At 38.0% G+C, this 11148-nt stretch overlaps 1 pseudogene; it reads left to right on the forward strand.

Annotated features, from left to right (window-relative positions):
• Positions 1 to 1189: 1189 nt before the first annotated feature.
• LOC110286303 (deoxycytidylate deaminase pseudogene) lies at positions 1190 to 10077 on the forward strand (annotated as a pseudogene).
• Positions 10078 to 11148: the final 1071 nt, after the last annotated feature.

Consider the following 11148-nt stretch of genomic DNA (forward strand, 5'->3'; position numbering starts at 1 on the left):
ATCCAATGAACCTTTCAGTACCAGGCATGGGTTATATTCAACAGAGTTATTGGCTAAAGGGGTCCCATGGAAATACCTAGAAGCTTCCTCCTGCAGCAGATGAGAACCGATTTTTGCCAAGACATTAGATATCTCTCCACAAACAGACAGCAAGGTCCCATTACTGAAGACAACACTCACAAGACTCATTGAACTTGGAGAGGTCAAGTTGGTGCCTACATAAAACCTTTACCCCTATGTTCTGGTGTCTTTGGTATGGCAAGGTAATCTATAGACTATCAAAAGAAATATAAACACCAATCCAGCCACAAACTCTATAATCTACAATGCTGTCTTTCCTGAACAGTATGCTAGGAAAATAGTGGTATAAAGCTTGTTGGAGTAACCAACCAATATCTGATTTGACTTAAGGACCCCTCCATGAGATGGAATTTATACTCAACACTGCTAGGGGGAAAAACAACTGGAGACTAAATATCCAAGAGACCTAGTGTAAAACTGAACACTACTGGTATTAAAACAAACAAACAAACAAAAACCAGTACTAATAAACTGACCCCTAATGATATTGTGCTATACTGATAGATCAGTGTCTTATTCAGTTATCATTAGAGAAGCTTCCTCCTGCAGCAGATGAGAACAAATACAGAGACTAACAAAGAGACCTTGGAATACACACAGCTTTAAATTGGATATCTCCACCAAATCCCTCTCCTTGAGAACAAGGCTCTCTAAATCAACTGAGCAAAGCTTATATGAACTCAGAGACTGAAGCAACATACAGAGAGCCTGCAAGGGTCAGCACCAGGTCCACTGTGTTTATATTATAGATTTCAGTTTAGTATGTTTTTGAGACATCTGATTGTGTGAACAGGTGGGATTTCTGGTTCCTGTGTCTTCTCTCAGAGCTCTATTCCTTTTATGGGGCTACCATGTCCAACTTAGATATAATTTTTGCTTCATCTTATTATCTTATTTTGTCATGTTTGGTTATCTTTTAGAAGTTTGTTCTTTTCTAGTGAGAGACAGAAACCAAGTAGATCTGAATGAGAAGCTAGGTAGGGAGAACATGGAAGGTGTAGAGGGAGGGGAACTGTAATCAGAACTTATTGTATGAGAGAATATTCTATTTTCAATAAAAGGGAAACTATTGAAGCTTCAAAAATAGCCTTAATTTATAAAGTTAATAATGGTGGTGGTGGTGGTGGTGATGATGATAGCACTGACAATGGAACAAAGTGATGTAACAGACCATGGCATAGTTTGTGGAGGCTCAGTTGGTGAGGGGAGGTTGCTGAAAGTGAGGAGAGTCTGGGTTACAGGTAGGTCAGATCAAGACTCTGACTGGAATGAAGTAAATGATAGGAGAAATTAGCTCTGGAACAGAGTGGAAACATAGCTCCATAGTAGACTGCTTGCTTGTTATGTTGCTTTAGGATCCACCCCAGCTGCCCTAAAAAATATAATAAAGGCTTGTGGTGAGGAAGGACTAAGAGGGTATACTGAGTAGTGAGTGCGAGATGATAGGCATGTGAGAAGATGTCAGAAGGAAATAAACTTGCCATCACTGGAAAGAGAGGCCCATTGGTCTTGCAAACTTTATATGCCCCAGTACAGGGGAACGCCAGGGCCAAAAAGTGGGAATGGGTGGGTAGGGGAGTGGGGAGAGGGTATGGGGGACTTTTGGGATAGCATTGGAAATGTAATTGAGGAAAATACGTAATAAAAAATATTAAAAAAAAAAAAAGTTCCTGCAATCTAATTTGATAGAACAGGAACAAGTCAGAACAGTCTCAAATTTAGCAATAACTAGATTAAAAACTTTCACAACTAAACTGGGGAGAAATTCTAACTCCAGATTTCAATTTGCTGCTGAGTCTAAAATATCTTCCCTGGTTTCAGGCTGAGGCAGGCAGCAGACATCTGTAACTTCAGCAAGAGGTGGCTGGGAGGATCTGTTGGGATTCCAAACTTTTTTTCTTTCTGAACATCCAGTTTGTCCTGCCTGTCTTCACTCCAAATCTTTTGATCATGGTAAGCCGACATGATTTCTCAGCTGGCTCAGGAGGGATGTTGCTCATTGAAAATTAATAAATTGACTCTGGTTTCTAACCTTGTTTCTGGTGGTTCAGTGAGTATAAATCAATTTCTTAAGGCAATTTGTGCCCAGGGAAGCTGGTGCCATGGTGTTTATGACTCTATAAAGCTGGAAGGAAAGCTCTCAGGAGGAAATGGTGATTCAAAGGTAACTGACTTAAGGGAGGGCATATAGCTCTTGCTATTTTACTGGTCTAGGTGTTGGGCATTGCCACAGAATCGCCCAAGAATTGTTCTCAAGGTGGAAATATCACGGTAACTGTGGATGAAACTTTAGTAGCAATAGTTTGTATAAATTTTGCAAGAATTAGCTTGCAAGTAATTGAATAGTATAAAGGAAAGTTTTCTTTTTGCTTTTTGAGATATGGTGTTGCTGTGTAGTTCAGACTGGCCTTGAGTTAATGACAGTATCACTCAGCCCCCTAAGTGGTGTTATGACAGGTGACTACTGCACCTGGCTAAAGAATTACTTTTGAAGCCATAGTGTATCACATAATAACTACATGAATTTGGATGTATATATTTCTAATACTGCCTCTTAAATAGAGAAATAAGGTTTTAAGAGATCAGTTACTGAAATAGTAACAGAAAACTCTGGGGATAAAACAATAAAACAGTGGTTCAAGGTTGCTGAGTAGCAAAGAAAAACAATGCATGTGTAGAGCAGGAATCTGCACTTTGAGAAAGTGAGCAATATGGAGTAGCTGTTCCACGTTTATTACCTTACTCCTGGGGAAACCACACTTGTGGCTTAGTATCGTGATACAGAAAATTATGGCTGAAATCCTTCTGTGTTTTTGGCTACATGGACTAAAAGAAGTTGCTCAGGGACAAGTGTCTATAAGACACTGAAGAAGTATGCCCCCAAACAGGACAGTCTATTTTAGCATCATGTAGAGCAGCTAAGATATGGAATCAATTGAGCCATTAACTGACAGATAAACAAAACAAAGATGATAAAGGTACACACACATAAATAGGGGTATTGTTTGATCCTAAAAAATATTGCCATTTATTTTACAAGCTGGGAGAAATTAGAAATTAGGCAAAATAAGATAGACACTGAAATACAAAACATGCATGTTCTTACTTGTAGGTGAAAACTACAATGCTAATTTTACAGAAAGGGAAGATAATAGTGGTCACTGAACAAGTATGTAGTAACAATAGAATGTAATAAAGAATAAAGGAATTAACACAGTCTTCTGTGGCCATTTTATTATCAAAAGGTTCCAAAAATATACATTATAGGCCAGACAGCTTCCTCAACAAATGCTGATGAAAAGAACTAGATATTTACATGTAGAAGATGACATCTCACCCCTACCTCTGGAGGACCTTTGTGTTAGACCTTTGAAACTACTTAAGGAAATCATAGGGAAATATTCACAATGTAGGCACAGGCCAGGGATTTTGAAATACAACTCTAATAGGTCAGTAAGTGCGGAAAAAAAATTGCCAAATGGGATGCATGAAATTGAAAAAGTTTCTGTTCAACAAAGAAATCAATCAACAGTGTTTTAATCAATGCAAAACATTTTCTTGTTTTTCAAGACATAAGAAAATTAGAAAAACGAAGGCAATGTGCTAGTGGTGAAAGGATAAACAGAGATATCAAAGGAGTTTAACACTTAGCACAGTTCACTTTTGATGCCACTCAGTTGAGAAAGTCTTTCTAACAAATGCTTCTGTGGTTCTGGAACAACTGAATATATCTGTACAAAAACCCTTCAACTTACACTATATCTGTGATTCTCTATTTCTCACCAATCATCCCTCTCATTACCTCACCTCAAACAGTAGAAATCACTGATATTTTCTTTGGAATTATATTTTTGCCCTTTAGAGAGCTTTTAAACAAATGTAAAGGGGGAATGATACAAGCATTTCATGCTTGTTACAGTCAGCATAATTCTTGTGTGATCTATTCAAGTTGCATGTATCTTTGTAGGTTTCCTTTTATTTATAAGTTTTTTTTAACAGATGTACCATTGTTTATCAGCGATAGATATTGCTATCCTTCTAGAGTTTCCTCATACATTTACAGACATAAACGTGTATAGATACATTGTATATAGGAAGATGTGTCATTCAGCTGTCCCTTTAAGAGAACTTGCATCAGGGGATTTAGTTGATTGACAAACTGAAGTGCAATATGTATGGATTCAGTACATCACGAAGATTGAAATCATGCTTCCTCCAGAATGTTCAGAGCCCAACATTGAGCATTCAGGGAGTACTAGAGGTGATTTCTCCAGTGGACTTTTGCTAATGGGCTCTAAATTAGCTTGGCAAAAGTATTCTCAGATTTTCAGCACCTCTCTCCTTTTACATGTATCAGACCTTCATGAAGGCAGAAGGCTGTCCCTGATTACTGCTGCCTTCCTTTTTATCACACCCAAGGGTTCCAATGACTCTCCTATTCCTTTAGTACTGTTTTGGCATGGCTTTTATGATGATCTGAAATCACAGTATACACGCATATGGTTTTATTTTATATTGTTTAAAATGTAAATTATTTCATAACATAAATATTGTTCGACAACTTTTTGTTAACCAAAACAGTAATTTATTTTTGGTAGAAAGAATGTAAGAGCCAAAGGAAGGGGGTCGAGTGCTGTGGAATTTTGCCTTACAAGTCATAGTGTTTCTGAACACACAGTTGCTGTGATTAACTGTAAAAGGCCTACAAAATGTAGACACTGGAAAAGGACCCATGCTTCTATAAATAATTCCTCATCTATGTTCCTGTAAGTAACTGTGATGCTGACGAACATTTGGTCACCAATAAATAAATAAAAGACATGAAGAAGACATAGTGGGAAAGGAAGAGGAACGAGAGAAGGTAATGAAGAGCAAATATGATCAGAGTAATATATATTTATTATATATATTGTATTATTATATATTATATTATATTATATTATATATATATAAATATATAATTATATTGACATATATATGTCAAATTACCACCCATTATTATGTATAATTAATATATGCCAATGAAGCATTGAAATGTAATTTTGATTGTTATAAAATTAGTATCTCATCATTTTATGTATTTATGTATGTATGTATGTATTTATTTATTCTTCTGTCGTATATTAAATCCTAGCCCCAGTTTCCCCTACCTCCTCTCCTGCTAGTCCCTCCTCCCCCATTTTCCCTCTCCCCCAGATCTTCCCCTCTGTTTCCCTTCAGAAAAGAGCATGCCACCCATGAATATCAACCAAACATGGCATAATAAGTTACAGTAAGACTAGGTAACTTTTGCAAATAGTGTCAGATAAGAATGAATATATCAAATATATTAATATATTAATATTAGTTATTAATATTAATACATTAGTTAATATATCCATATGTGCACACACATATTTATGCTGATTTTTTTTCAAAACATGGTTTCTGGTTTCTCTGTGTAGCCCTGGATGTCTTGAAACTTGCTTTGTAGATCAAGCTGGCCTCAAACTCATAGAGACCTGTCTGCTTCTGCCTCCTGAGTGCTGTAATTAGAGATGTGTATCGCCACCACCTGGCAAGAATATTTTTTAAAGGATAAGCAGATGTTCCCAATTTATGAATTAACTCCAACTATTTTTTTCATATTAATGTGAACTATCACCTCTACCATACATCAGCTCACATCAATATCTGTATTTACATCTATTTAGATCTGCATTTATAGTGTCTATTCCTGGTATCCTCTCAATTTATTCCATTAACTAAAAATATTTAGTACCATTATAAAATTTTAGTTATTATAGCTTTTAACAAGTTTTGATATCTTTTAGGACCTATCTTTTTTTCTACTTTTATTTCCAAAATTTCTTGGCAATATTTATGCATTTTCTCTTCCAAATAAGTTAAAATGATCTCATTAATTTTTATATAAATAAAACAAATTAGATTTACTGAGATCTTTTAGCATTTATAGAGCAATTTGGAGAGCATAGCCATTAAGTTAATGCTTAGTTGGCCTGTACATGTCAATACATATCTCTATACTTATTCAAATATTAAAATACCCTTAAATAAGTTTTATAGGTTTCTGTTATATATTAGTACTACATGTATTGTCAGGTTTATGTCTAAACATTTTATTTTAGGCTTGGTTGACGTTATAAATATTATCTTTCTAGAATATTTTCTAATTGGAAATTACCAATGTATATTGATTTGATATCTGAATTCTTTTATGCAAGCCTATGCTGTGAGCTCCTTTCCTTTTGTTTTTTTTATACTTTATTTATTTTTGTTTGCATTTGTGTATGTGTGGAGATCCACCTGTGCTGTTGCATACAGGAAGATCTGAAGGAAACTTTGGGAAGTCAGTTCTCTTCTTTTATCATTTGAGATTTGGGGATCAAACAAGTCACTTTTACTTCCTGAGCCGCTGTTTAGTTAGAGTTACAATTACTGCCATGAAACATGGTGACCAAACGCGAGTTGGTGAGTAAAGGGTTTATTTTGCTTACACTTCCATATCATTGTTCATCATCTATGGAAGTCAGGACAGGAACTCAAACAGAGCATGAATCTGGTCGCTCATACAAAGGTCATGGAGGACGGCTGTTTACGGCTTGATCAACCTGTCTTGCTCAGCCTGTTTTCTTGTAGAACCCAGGACCAGCAGCCCAGGGGTGGTATTACCAAGAATGGGTTGATGAGCCCATCCCCATCAATCACTAATTAAGAAAATGCATTACAGGCTTGTCTACAGACTGATCTTTTGGAGGCATTTTCTCAACTGAAGTTCCCTCCACTCAAATGGCTCTATATTATGTGAAGTTGAAATAAAACTAATCAGACAGCCCCATTACTCATTCTTGTCAGTTTTTTTTAAGCATTCCCATACTTGGCCAAACTTATAGGGCAAGTGAAATTCGACTTAATAAGTCAAAATATTGACTCAGCTCTGTTTTTATTATATATTTTATTAGATATTTCCTTTATTTACATTTCAAATGTTATCCCCTTTCCTAATTTCCCCTCCGAAAAACCCCTATCCCCCCTCTCCCCGCTCCCCAACCCACCCACTCCCATTCCCAGTCCTGTCCTTCCCCTATACTGGGGCATAGAACCTTCACAGGACCTAGGAACTCTCCTCCTATTGATGACTGACTAGGCCATCCTCAGCTACTTATACAGCTAGAGCCACATGTCCCACCATGTGTTTTCTTTGATTGGTGGTTTAGTTCCAAGGAGCTCTGGGGGTACTGGTTAGTTCATATTGATGTTCCTCCTATGGGGCTTCAGCTCTGTTTTGAACTTTACTAGAGTAGGCAGTATCTAATTCTCTTTCCACGGTAGAAAGGAAAACAGACTTTAGTTAATTCTAAGGATGATTACTATCTAAGAGCATCTATTTCCTTGTTTCATTCATCTTGTCCTCCACGGAGCCCCTTTATACCCTCAAACATGTTGGTTTACACTGAAGCTCACAGTCTTCAGCTTGCTGTGTTACTAAATAACAGGACATGCTTACTGCTGCACTGTTTTATGTTTTTTTGGTTTTTTTTTTTTTGTTTTTTGTTTTGTTTTGTTTTGTTTTGTTTTTTTTTGCCTCACACTTTCTGGACTACACCCAGGTCATGTCATTCTTAGATTGTTATTTTTCTAAGGTTTTTTTTTTTTTTTTTGGCACATGGTGGGTGCTATAGAAATATTGGCTCATCGGTTTCAACTTCTAATGTAGTAATACTACAAACTAAAATAGAACTGTGGCAAGTCTGGGGCACCAATTCAGTAGTAGAACACTTAGTGAGAATGTACAAGGTCCAGGGTTTGCCAGAACTGAAAAAAAAAGTTGCAAAGAATAGGCAGAACTAAAAAAATAAAAATAAAAAAAATTGAAAGGAGTGTTCAAATACTCAAATAAAGTAGGTGCCATGTTCTGTATATTATAGGAGTGTTGCATTGTGTAAAGAATAATAGTGTTACTCTAGCTCTAGGGGGACACTCAGGTTTCTTCAACTCCAGAAGGGAGAAAGAAATAAAATAGATGTCATTGGATAGAAATTATAAAGAGCAGGAGGTTGAAAGATAGGCTTTAATTCCCCATTAGGCATGATTTTCAGGATGATCTGGAAATTGGAGATCAAAAGATTCAATCTCTATAACATTCTTAGCAACCTGTGTGGGAGCACGTGAGAGGGTCAGCTCCTGAGTCACAACTCTGTTCTCGAACATTCCCAGCCTGGTCCAGCCTGAATCTGGAGTAAGAAGGAACAGGGAGCTACATTGAGACCACTGAAATGAAATAGAAAGTGTATGTTGGCCTGGAGTGTCTATTCTCTGAGCAGTATATTCTTTGAGGACATAGCATGATGGTCTGCAGCTGGTCAAGGAAGCAGAATTGTGGGGATCCAGCCAAGATCTTTTCTCATCAGAGGCAAAACTATAGTCAGTGCCAATATCTCTTCTAATTGTTGGCAGATGTGACCAGACATCCATTTTATTTTTAGTGACTAACTTGAAGTTCTGAAATGGGAACTGTGTTTACTATCATTTGGAAACTGAAACAGATATTTGAATACTTAGCTCTTTAGATCCCAGCCCACAATCCTAATAGGCTCCCCAATCCTCACACCCATTCACATCTGTGGCTCCTTTCTGCCTGGTGACATGCCTCTGAGAGGCTGCCTGAATCTCTCCATAAATCCTATTCTGTTTGTCTCCATTAGTGTATTCTATAAGCTCACAAGCTGACTGTTGGGTGCTTTGCAAAAACTTTTTTAATGTACTTAAAGTTTACTTTTATAGGTAATATTAAATTTTTCTTTATGTGTCACATCATTCCCATTTTACTTCTTTCTTTCCTAGAATCAGTTATAGTGGTTAATTTAATATGTATGATTTCTTATTATTTTTATCATTTTAATATTTTATCTTGGTTTCATTTACTATTGCTGTGATAAAATATCTTAACTAAACAACACAAAGAGAAAGTATTTATTTTGCTCTCAGTTCCAGGTTAAAGTTCATCATAGGAGGGGAGTCACAGCAACAGGTGTTTGAAAGAAATGATTGTGTTACATCTATAGTCAAGAGTAGAGCCCCAGCCCCACCCCTACCCCCCTGCTCCCCGTGCAACTTCCTTCTTCAGCACTGCTGTGGCAAGGGTAGGGCTCAGGGATGGACTGGCAGAAGAGATAGCTAGTGTGTGCCCTCACAGAAGACCCAGCTTTTACTCAGCTCAGGTTGCACATGAGCGGCCACTTCTGGGCTCATCGAGGAATGAGGAGGGTGTGCCCCCTGTCTCTTCTGGCACCCATGTGGTGGGGAGGATGGAGACAGGAGAACCTGTAGCAGAGATGAGGAAGTTGTTTGGTCTGTGCCTCCTGTTAGGGCTGAGGTGTAGCAGTTTCTCCCTAGACTGGTGGCATTGCAGTGAGTTTCCTCATTCTAAAGCTGCTTAAGGTAGCATGTGACTTCTAGACCTAACATATATTTCCTTTAAAAAAAGGGGGGGGATGACTATATGGAATGGCCTGAATATTTCATGGTGGTGGCTTTCTTACCAGCTCAGTGAAGCAAGAATCCAAATTCCCAGAATACAGAAAACAACATTCTTGGGATTCGATACAATGGAATGTGAAATGGGTTCAGTGACAACTTATTGTCTTGGAGAACAGCAGAAAATAGATGACTACTAAATATCTTTATGTGTGCCATGCCAAGCTGAATACCATCAGGAACAAGAATTCAGCTGATATGAAGGGCTGCAATATGATCACTGTTTTGATCTCATGTAATGAACATGCTGAGTTCATCATCCAGGAAGGTATACAAGAAGTTATTTTCATGTCAGATAAATACCATGACAGTGAACAGACAATGGGCATTAGGCTCATGATTAAATTGCCTGGGGTTACATTCAGAAAATTCACACTGAAATGGAGCAAGATCGTCATTGACTTTGATTTAATTAATAGCCAACTGAGTCAGAAGCCCCAGAGAGTTCTATCTTGTTAAAGCGCCAGAAGATGAGGACTCTTCTAAGAAACTGCTGGTGCCTTTTATCTTGAAGTTGCACATAACTTTTTAATAGCCAGTGCAGCATAAGTAGACATCTAAAGAATATGAAACCTTGAATCTTCTTTACTGTCACATGAATCTACATCTGTTTAATCTATTGATTTAGTTTGATTTGGAAACTAAGGGCCTGCCCACGGAGCTGGAGTGAAGGTCTCTCCACTGTCGCAGCCTATCTGGCTGGGATGAGGGTGTCTCTTCAGGAGAGTGTACAGCTCTGTCACCCAAATTTCAACAGCCACTCCTTGATCCTACATGAGCTAGTAGGACATACAAATAATTGCTTTGCTTTCCTAGCAGGGGTGAGCAGACACATTGATGTGAATATCTGACCCAAATGAAGGGTCATGCACTTGGAGGAAAATTAGGGGAACTCTCACTCACCTACATGGAGAATCTTGAGGATGGCATGCGTCCTGGCACCATGATCAGTACAACTGAACCAGGAATATACTCACAGTTCCCTCTCGCCTGACCTACACAGGGCAGTGGCACTGTATTGCTCTGGAGGGTAGGAACACCTGTAGTTCCAGCTTCTTATCCTTGGTTTGTTGGTCGCATACCTCTGATAGCTTTATCCAAGTGATAAGTAGTTCCAGAGGAGACAGCTTACCCTTTCCCCACTAGACCAAGCACTGTGTGTGGTGACAGCTGATGTTATATGGATGGGTGATGTGGAGGTAATCCCCCATCCTGTTTCTCCTGTCACCCATGCTCCCTGTGCCAATGTGGTTCCTTTCCCTGGACATTCTACAAACAGAGAGTATATATTAATTTCTGTCCTGGAAGAGAATTGTGAGAAATTCTGTTCACCTGGAGGTGGTCCATTCGAGATCCTCTGGAGACTGGGGTTCATTTGTGTCTCTGGTGTTGTGCCTTCAGCCACAAAGCAGCATCTTCCTGATCAATGTGGTTTGAGAATGCTCCACTGTGTACCTTGTTTGTAATCTCATTTAAATTATTCCAAATATGCTCACTGCCTTTGATAAAATGTTTTTTTTTTTTATCTTA

Source organism: Mus caroli, unplaced genomic scaffold (assembly GCF_978045245.1).
Source record: "Mus caroli unplaced genomic scaffold, Mus_caroli_1 scaffold_5, whole genome shotgun sequence".
NCBI classification, from domain to species: domain Eukaryota; kingdom Metazoa; phylum Chordata; class Mammalia; order Rodentia; family Muridae; genus Mus; species Mus caroli.